The sequence below is a fragment of the Erpetoichthys calabaricus genome, chromosome 2, assembly GCF_900747795.2.
Source record: "Erpetoichthys calabaricus chromosome 2, fErpCal1.3, whole genome shotgun sequence".
In the NCBI taxonomy this organism is placed as follows: Eukaryota; Metazoa; Chordata; class Cladistia; order Polypteriformes; family Polypteridae; genus Erpetoichthys; species Erpetoichthys calabaricus.
This window is the reverse complement of record NC_041395.2, coordinates 224,371,487-224,378,231: the sequence shown is the minus strand read 5'-3', so window position 1 is coordinate 224,378,231 and position 6,745 is coordinate 224,371,487. Positions and strand designations below refer to the sequence as shown.

Here is a 6,745-nt window from a genome sequence, read left to right as displayed (position 1 = left end):
GTTTACAGCTCTGAAACGGAATGAATTCTGTCTTGTTGTGGAGAGGGAGTACCCACCCATAGGACAGAAGGCTGTAATCATTCTGCTTCCTTTTGCAACATCCTATCTCTGTAAGAGTGGATTTTCAGCTGTTGCCTCACTGAAAACAAAGCACAGATCTCATCGAGCATGACTTGAGAGTGGCGATATTAAGTCTGCAACCTTGTTTTGAAAAGATGTTCTATGCAAAACAGGCTCACTGCAGTAACAATAAATAAGATCCGAGTTCTCACAAAATTACATTTTCTCTATTTGCCAAGTAACTTAACATTATTTTCAAGTTATTATTTTGTATTGTTTATTTCATTATTATTGCTTTATTTATTATTTTTACAGTGATTGTACTTACTATTTATCCTTTAAGCAAAGGTGGTTGCAGTTCAACCTAAAAACAGTTCTTTCTTGAAGAAAAACACATACTAATCAAGCAATTTAGTGACAAAAGAAACAGAGTTGTTTTGATAAGTTGAAGTGTGCAGAGGATGTCCTTCATCTTTACCTGCACAAAAGAAACTATTGAAAGAAAGGCGAAAGAAACATGCAGTTACTGTTCATGTTATTTCAATTCAATAAAATAAAACCTGGGCCATTTTATTAAATGAAAAGTCAACTGCTTCCAAGGGGGGTATGGCAGAAAATGTTTAAGAACCACTGTGTTAGTCCAACATTAGTTATGAATTTATTTTTTTTATATTTTAAAAGTATATGTCAATACAATTAATGCAAATTCATTAGCTAAAATGCATTGAAAATAATTTTTGCTAAAAAAATACCTTTATCCTGTCTAAAGTTTCTAAAGTGACACAGTTAGACACCACATTTCCCAGCTTCGCTCCTATCCAAACCGAGTAGTTTCTTGACTTGTTTACAAAGACGCTTAAAAAAAAAACCCAACCAATCACAAAAATGATGGGCGGGAACATGCGAGGGATTTGATGGTAGTACAGAAAAGGGGTGGACCCTTTTACGTCACTGGTACACGCCTTCCCATTTCCGTTTAGAGCTTTATTCCGGCAACTGTGGCGTCTGTCAGCTGCAGATCAAGTAAGTAAAAATTTTGCTTAGGTAATTTCTGTGATCTTTTTTTGTCAGTTTACTTCAAAAAGACAAAATAATGTTTCTCAGGACAAGCATTCTTTATAGGATAATTACTTTCTCATTCAACGTGAAGCAAAAATCGTGCCGTTGCTGGACGTGTCAGTTCTGCGTAGTGTTAATAGCTGGTGACTTGTGCCTGCAGCTTCTCAGACGAGTATACGATTTGAAGCTGCTACTTCAGCTCTTCTCTCGAGAGTGCCATTCACCAGTGCCTGGTTTACTTCATCGAATTTATAGTAATTATGTGAAACTACGTCCCCTTCCAGTATTAGATCTGTTTCATTTACAGTTCCTTTAACGGTAGCCAACCAGGTGTGTCTGGTTGTGCTCTTTTATTTAACACGTTCTAATTGCAGATTTCTGTCAGAAAAGTTTCTTTGCTACCAGTGTCTAGCGCTGACATAATACCTGCACGAATTGGTCACCGGCTTAATCAATTATGTAGTGCAGTCATTATGGACGATATCCTGTTAATGTCAGTACCTGGACATCTGTCACCGTCCATTGTAAGAGTTAAATTTATATAAAGGTGTTTTTTTTTTAACTTCTGGAAATCATTATATGAGGCTCAAGCACTGTGAGTCTGATGTGGATGTGAGCATCACTGGAGCAACACAAGAGCAGTCACATCTCTGTTTCTCTTCACTCTGCACACCTCAGACTATAACTTGCAGGCAGTTTCTGGTGATGCTGGTGATTCTGTACTTGCGGGGTGTATTGAAATTGAAACAGAGTATAGGATTCAGGTGGAGATCTTTGTTTCTTAGTGCAGAAATGATTGTCTGAAACTTAACATTGGCAAAACCAAGGAACTGGTTATTGGCTTATGTTGCACTAAAGAGCCTCAATACCCAGTTACTATGCAGGGAGTAGATGTGGTGTTGGTGCATTGATTGATAGATAGATAGATAGATACTTTATTAATTCCAAGGGGAAATTCACAAAATTGTGAGTCCACATCAATGACAGGCTGGACTGGTCTTGTAACACACATGAACTATTTAAAAAAGGGTAGAATAGACTCTTTTCCTTATGAGACTGCATTCCTTTAATGTTGGTAGTAAAATCGTTTACTTATTTACAACTATGTGATTGCCACTGTGATTTGGGACGGTAACATTGCTGCAAGAGAGACCCAACTAATCAACAAATTCATTTAAAGGGCAAGCTCAGTTATGGGATGCACTCTGGACCCACTTAGGTTAGTAATGGAGGAGGGAAATAAAACAAAACTGAGTGCTATTACGAATAAAGCTGCACATCCTCTCACTGACACACTAGCAATGAATACTTGTTTCCAATGAATTATTCCCCAGGAAGACACCAGAAAACACTGCTGGGACTCCTTTATACCAACGGCAATACGTCTTTGCCTCATTGTGACTATAACTGTCAGAAGTTTTTTTTTTTTTCTTTTTAGTCATTCTGGTGTTTATTTGAATAGGGTCTGTTGTTTGCCATAAACTAATATTTATTTATTGAGTTTCTATAAAAAACTTAATTTCCCCATTTGGACAAATTAAGTTATATATGTCTACCCACTTTCTGGAAATCAGTATGCAGGCTCTTATTGATTTTTATTTTATGTAGTGTTGCAGAATTTGGTTGAAAGCTTTTATATTAAGTTGGAATCAAAATCATTGAAAATACTCAATTCCTCTACCTACCCATTTATTTGTTTTTTGCATGTGCTTAGTCCCTTACATTGTCACAGTCCTGTATGAGATACCCACTTGTTGGGCCTACTTGCTGACCTCATTTTCTATGAAGCCAATTTTGAGACTCATTTCATTGTAACTTGCATGACTTTGGATTGTGGAAAAAATACAGGAAGCTGTTTTCAATTTGAAACCACGGCACTGAAGATGTAAGGAATTTACCATTATGCATCAGAGCCCTTTAAAATACCAGATTTGTATCCATTTTCAGAACACACCTATGCTAATTCAGGGGGATTTAGAGGTGGATTCAAGGCAGGAGGCAAGCCTGGACAGCAGGCCTAACAAAATGCATGGTGCACAGAGCCACATTCATTCATTCATAGGGGGACAATATAATGCAGTCGTTAGTTAATACAGTTTGCCTGTTTTTGGGATGTAGAATGAAACTATCTTTGTTGAAAATCCATGTAGATATTGCGAACGAATGAAAACTGCATCGACAGTGAGAAGGCCCAAATTTGGTTTCAGAATACTGCAAATCAACAGTACTAACCATTGACTACAAATACTTAAACCTGTTTTTATTTTATACTAGCTGTTCTACATGGCTTCATCCAGAAGAGTGATTAAATTTATGTTAGATGTGTAAAATAAATAAAAAGCAGATCTGACACTTACAACCTCCTCCGTGAGGCAATAAGACATTTATTTCTTTAGTATATTTTAGCATATAGTGCTTTTGAGCTAAGCCCTTGCAAAATTTTACTCTGAAATTAAGTATAAGAATTTGAGAAATAGAAGTAATTTTACTGCAAAGAATAATATGTGGAATAATAATAATAATAATAATAATAATCTCAATAGTTCAGTAATAATACTAAAATGTTATAGAAAGTGTAGAATGCACCACAACAGTAATGTGCATCTCGATTACTGAGAGACAAAAGAGGGCTGAGTGGTACACACCCCCTCCTCATCTCAAAACCTTTGTTACTCCAGCTCAAGAAATGATCTTGTCACATATGGGTGATTTGTTTGTTTATCATTTGCCCTAAAGAAAAACTGAATATGATCTTTTGTGTTTGTCATAAAGTCTTCATTCAAAAAAGAGGGAGGATATTTGTGATACAATCAGCTATTAAACAGTTATTCAGTGGAAAATGTAAAATCTCATTCTATTTCAACACCCTTAAATATTTATGGTCAAGATTAACACCTGAGGTTGGTGTTGTTTTGTTACACAGTAATTTCCAGTTTTTTTGAAGTGAAAATCACATCTATGTCATGTTGAGTTCTGGAGATTTTGAGGTTAAAAGGTGCAAAGTTTCAGCGAAAATAGCAGATGTTAGTGAGGTTGTCTCCGTTTTTATTTTTTTCTAGATATTTATATGAGATACAATTACAAAATAAGAATGAGTTGTACAAATAATAAAACCTATCTTAAAAACAAACATTTTGTTTATATTTTCCAGCTTTGTGTACGGATTCTGCTAATAGCTGTATTTGTATTTACCACAGAATGCTAAGAATGACACATAGGTTTTTATATATTTGTCCATATTACAATACTTTAAATAAACATAGCATTTTTTATTACATGATCAAAGTGTAAATACAGTTCTCCTAAAACTATAGTGTGTTCAATACTGCTTAGGTGTGTCACAAAACTGAAATGAAATTTAATGCATTAGCTTGCAAATACATTGGCATTGTGTGAGAGTTGGTTGTGGCTGGTAATTCGAAAATAACTTTTTCTTTATTCTTGGTATATGTATAGTTGTCCTGTTTAAGGTCAGTGTGGAAGTGACCCTAGTAAGGTAGACTTGACATAGTGTCCCAAAAGGCAGTCTCCAACTTTTTTTTTTTTTTGGAAATTTCCAGGAATTCCTTGTCAGCTGATATCTGATTTGTATTTGCGTCCTACGGGCCATAAGTAGTACACCTCACTTTGAAGGCATTCAGGATGCATCCATGTTAGATACCCAAACCTTCTCATATAGCCCTTTTGAACACATTTTTTTTTAAGTTGCTATACCTCTTACAAAAAGTGTGCCTTGTACCTTTATGAAGTAACATAACTAAGGTTAGGGATGTAAACTAACTAAAAATTTTAAAAGTTTGGTTAAGCAACTACCACTGTTAAATGAACTTAATTTAAAATATTTTTATTTAGTAAGGGTCAAATAATTCACCATTTTATTTGTTTTAAATATTAAAGTATTAAATTCTGTAGATATCATCTCTATATCCATCATTATATGTTTAGCTGGCTGAGCAGAACCACTTAACATAGCCATTTTGAAAAATTATCGTTTTTAAGTTTCCTGTCTAGTGAAATGGGCAAACAACTTACAATAGCAAAATAATCATTTCACTGTGGCATCTCTACAGACTGACTTCCAACCTGTGTTGCCACATTTCATGAAAAAAAAACAAAAACATAGAGTACATTTTCTAATAAACTTGCATATTACTTTAGACTACAGAAGTTGCAAATCAATTACTGGAAAAAGTCCAAAGAAAAATACACTGGGAGTTTTTCATCTCTAAGATAAAATTGTCAGGTTTCATTGGGACTAGTATGTCAGCAATTATTTTTATGCTTTTATGAGCCTGAAGGTAACTTTAATTAATTGGCTAATTTGACAATGCCACCATTAAGCATTTTGACAGAGGTAGCATTAACTAGTGACAGAGAAAAAGGCATCAATGTCTTTAAATATCTGAAGCAAGCTGAAAATGTAGTCCAAGATTTTGCTGTATAGATGTTAGCAGTGTGTTCAATACTGCTTAGTTGCATCAGCTAACTGAGGAGCTAATAAAACTTGGGTTCTGAGTAATTCTGTGGTTATAAGACCTTCGTCGGAATAACAGTCATCAAGTCAGACTTAACCATATTGTGTCGTTCTTAAAAAATAGTTTTAACACGGATGCCTTGCAATGTAGTGTTCTCTCTCCCAATCGATATGATATAAACCGATTTCTGACTGATAGTTAAATTAAGCAAAGATTGCTTTTATGTAAAACTAGTACAGCTTATAACTAAAGGTGAATGCATTTTTTTTTTTGTAGCAATAGTCCATGATTTACGAGGGACATTGAAGAAGTTTTCCGCACCTTTTTTTAACTCTATTAAGAATTTCAGAAACAAATTACGTCACTTTTCTACATAGTCACCTTCATTTGCGATGCAATTTTCCCAGCGTTGTATCAACTTTTTAATGCCCAATTACTACTCCTCCTGCCCTCACAGTTTCCAATAAAAATATAAAAGTGTGGAAACTTTTTGAATGTCCCTCGTATTATTGACCGGGCCAGTTAGTGTTATGTATTTAGGAGATAGACGAGTGTCAAGCTTCTCCTACAACACACACTTTTTCCTTTAATATGGTGATGAAGCTGTACTTTTGGGATTTAAAGAACTGGATGCTGCATTTCAGGTGTATTTTGGCATTAAGACATCCAAAATTTGTCAAATGCCTGGTGGTTGATCAGCTGAAATTTCCCAATTGTGTCCTGTGGTTAAGAAATTTTAAGACAGTTTTTTCTTTTATAACAAACTGATCTCTATTAATTCTATTGTAGTAGATTGACCAGCAATCCAGTCCTACAATGGTAGGCTTGTTAGCCTGATAGCCATATTAGGGCCGTGCTGCTGGTGATGCTCCAGATAAACTAGGCGAATCAGCGGCTGCTTTTCTGACAGGGTTTCAATTTCATTTTTGGAATGTAACACATGGAAGGATTTCTGACTCACTGGCACAAATGCCCATAGTTTAATGAGCACTTTTATTTTAATATTTCAGGCATTATTTTGTAAGCCACAACTTATGCTTTCTGAAGTTTACAGAAAGTTTTAAAATTTTGAGTAAAGTTATCAGCCAGTCTTTCAAATAGTTTTGTTATTTCTACTATTTTAACTTTAAATAAATAATTGTTTAATTTTT

General features: G+C 34.8%; 1 protein-coding gene across 1 annotated transcript in view; it reads left to right on the top strand.

The window, feature by feature from the left end:
- Positions 1 to 1,017: 1,017 nt before the first annotated feature.
- The window catches only part of micu1 (mitochondrial calcium uptake 1), a 154,158-nt gene continuing 148,430 nt past the window's right edge, over positions 1,018 to 6,745 (top strand). Inside the window, exon 1 of the mRNA XM_028795209.2 lies at positions 1,018 to 1,083. The gene's annotated coding sequence lies outside the window, so the exon portion shown is untranslated. The remainder of the gene's footprint in view (positions 1,084 to 6,745) is intronic.